We start from the raw sequence: 3,596 nt of genomic DNA, 5'->3' as shown, positions 1-3,596 counted from the left end.
CATTGAGCGGAAGAAAATTCTGTTCTCTATACCAATCTAACCACAAACAGTCACATTGCATGCAGTGTGGTGGTTTTGGTGTGCACAGGGATAATAATAGGAATAGTTCAGTAAAATTTATAAGCTGACAAAAAGAAGAATGTGAAATAATTTGGTGAAGTCATTTTTAAGAGTCGAAGTGCTATGCCTCAAAACAACAACAACAACGTACATTGTGATATATGAAAACACATATAGAATGCTCGCTTGGGCAGCACATACACTAAAATTGAAACAATACAGAGAAGATTAGCATGACTAGCATGGCCCCTGAACAAGGATGACACACAAATTTGTGAAGTGTTCCATATTTTTTAAAATAAGATGAAATCAGAGAGGGAACACAAACCATAGGAGACAAGGCTTAACTACAGGAAAGGAACTGAGGCTTGCTGGAAGAGGGGTTGGTGGGGAATGGGGTAACCGGGTAATGGGCATTAAAGAGCGCACTTGATGTAATCAGCACTGGGTGTTACATGCAACTGGTGAATCACTAATGATACACTCTATGTTAATTAACTAAATTTAAATTAAAAAAATATATAGGTAGATATAGATATATGTTGTGCTACTGTTTGCATTATCACTTTTCCTATGCAGGTCCAACATGAAGAATCTGGAACCAAACTTGACCTTCTGAAGTCTTCTTCTCAAAGAAACACGTGATTGTCAGTCCATGCCTTTTCGTTGGTGGAATGAACTAGATTATTGCATAAACTGTTCTTGAGTTGAATTTCATTCTGTAGTACCATCTCTTAATCTGGCACAGAATCCTTTCCACTTTCCTTACCATCGTATATTGTGCATCTGTCAAAAACTTCCTCTTCTGCCAGGCTATGAGATCCTTAAGATTAGGGACAATGTCTAGTTATTTTTATAACCTTAATGTGTAGGATTCAATACTGCACAGAGTGGGTACTTATTAACTATGTGTTTAATCTATTTGAATACCATTTGCTTTCAAAATATCCTAAAAAGCAAATGTTAAAATATGGTTTGCAAATATACTTTACTAAAACAATATCCAAATATTATTAATTTAATTTAATTATATTTTATTTTATTTATTCATTCATTCAAAATATATTTGTTAAGAACGTACTAAGTGTCAGATACTGTGCTTGGCTTCAGAGACACATTGGTAAATAAGATATCCACAGTTGGTGGACTCAAAGAGCTTATCGTTTGTTAAAAAGGCATACAAGAATTTAAATGACATAGATAATGACCACCAAGTGTGATGTTTGTAATGATAAGAAAAGTATATTGAGCTACTGAACAATAATTAGAGGGATGAGCATTAAACACTTATGGTGGTGTGGTTTCTGCCCAAGAATGCCCCTCCCACCCACCTTTGCATACATCTGTCTTTGGAGGCAATCCTTCAATTTTGGAAGAATTGCATTAGAAAAAGCTGTTTTCATACAATATAAACAGCTTGTTGTTATAGTAGATACCATCAGAGATAGAAATTTGATCCAGACTGAGACAACCAGAATTTTCTACAAGTATTGGAACTAGGAAGAATAAGGATTGTATAAATAATGCTTCTGAAATGAGTTTGGCAATGCTAAGCACCCAATACATGAAGATAAAAATAAGAATAAATGCATTGCCAGGCATAATTTAGACTCAAGAGAAAAAATAGTTTCCAAAAAATTTTAAAGGCAATATACATAGGATTGCCTGGCTACAGATTCTTACATATATTACATCTCAACAGGAAATTGAAATTGTAAATGACCTAGAACACTTAAGTTGACCGAGTTTTGGGTTTTTTTTTTAAGATTTTATTTATTTATTTATTTATTTATTTATTTATTTATTTATTTATTTAAGCAAAGGGAGGAGCAGAGAAGGAGAAAGAGGGAGGGAAAAGGATCTTAAGTAGACTCCACGCTGAGCACAGAGCCTGACTCGGGACTCCATTTCTTCACCCTGAGATCATGACCTAAACTGAAACCAAGAGTTGGATGTTTAACTGACTGAGCCACCCAGGTGCCCCCACTTGACAAAGCTTTAAAAATATCTCTTAAAAAACTGGCTTGAAGTTTTTGAGTTGAAATTTCTTTTTCTTTTTTTTTTTTAAAGATTTTATTTATTTATTCCGCAGAGATAGAGACAGCCAGCGAGAGAGGGAACACAAGCAGGGGGAGTGGGAGAGGAAGAAGCAGGCTCATAGCAGAGGAGCCTGATGTGGGGCTCGATCCCACAACGCCGGGATCACGCCCTGAGCCGAAGGCAGACGCTTAACCGCTGTGCCACCCAGGCGCCCCTTGAGTTGAAATTTCTATACAACAATCTAATTCTGGGTTATTCAGTCCCTTGGAGATGACCAACCCATAGTCAGTACTTAATAATAGTTGTCGAATTGAATCGAATCCAATTCCCAATATTGCTGACAAATTGTTGATAAGTTTTCCTAAATTTCAAAAAATATATAAGATGCAAAGTTAAAACTTTTTTTTTTTTTAAGATTTTATTTATTTCTTTGACAGAGAAAGACAACCAGTGAGAGAGGGAACACAAGCAGGGGGAGCGGGAGAGGAAGAAGCAGGCTCCCAGCTGAGGAGCCCGATGTGGGACTCGATCCAGAACATCGGGATCACGCCCTGAGCCGAAGGCAGACGCTTAACCGCTGTGCCACCCAGGCACCCCTAGTTAAAACTTTTTTGACATGGAAAATATAAAGTGCCCAGTTTCTCATATAATTAGCATCTTTAACATTAAGAATTTTTAAAAAGTGACTCAAAATAGTGAAAAAAATTCCTCATTATGGTAGTGGTGGTGTAAATTATCACATTTATGGCAAGTAATTTGGCAAAAGCCTTAGCATTTTATAACATTCACATCAAAAATTTTATTTCTAGTTACTTATTTTATAGGCATAATTGTGGATATACTTAAGATAGAACTATAACGTTGTTCATTGCAATAGAGTTTGCAATAGAAAAATTTCTAAACAACCTAATAGTCTAAGAATAGGTAATTGATTGAATAAATTTTCATAGACTGTTACCATATAATACTATGCAGTCATTAAACATTATGTTGTGGAATAATATTTAATGGCTTGGAAAATGGTCATGAGGTAATGTTAACTCAAAAAGCAGATCACAAAATTGTGTGTAAAGAATAATGTCATTTAATGACCATATATATGCATATATATATGAAATACCTGGAGTGATTTTCCTTTCTTTATTCTCTTTTACTGCTTTTAATTTTTTTTCTTCAATGTCTACACTTTACTAGTTATGATGGCTGTAATATGGTAGGTAGCAGGCAGTCTCCTAATCACGATGCCTTAACATGGTAAAGATTCAGTTCTCACACGAATTGCACTGTTTGTCCAAGGGACTCTCCGAGACAATGTTCCTCCAGGGAGCCAGGGTGCTTTGGTTTTGTGGCTTCTTAATGTCAGCACATGTTCTCTATGACCACAAAGGTAAAGGAAGAGACCCTGGAAGCTTACAGTCAGGCTCTTGCCTGTGTCACCAGACAAATAACTTCCATTCATGATCCACAGGCAAAAATCCGTCACATGGTCCCACCAA

At 36.1% G+C, this 3,596-nt stretch overlaps 1 pseudogene; it reads left to right on the top strand.

Annotated features, from left to right (window-relative positions):
• The first annotated feature begins 238 nt into the window (after positions 1–238).
• Positions 239–354, top strand: LOC123793467 (U6 spliceosomal RNA; annotated as a pseudogene).
• The last annotated feature ends 3,242 nt before the right edge of the window (positions 355–3,596 follow it).

The sequence above is a fragment of the Ursus americanus genome, chromosome 8 (genome assembly GCF_024610735.1).
Source record: "Ursus americanus isolate L20-20 chromosome 8, mUrsAme1.1.p, whole genome shotgun sequence".
Classification (NCBI taxonomy): domain Eukaryota; kingdom Metazoa; phylum Chordata; class Mammalia; order Carnivora; family Ursidae; genus Ursus; species Ursus americanus.
The sequence above is the reverse complement of the archived record's forward strand: the minus strand, read 5'-3'. Positions and strand labels throughout refer to the sequence as shown.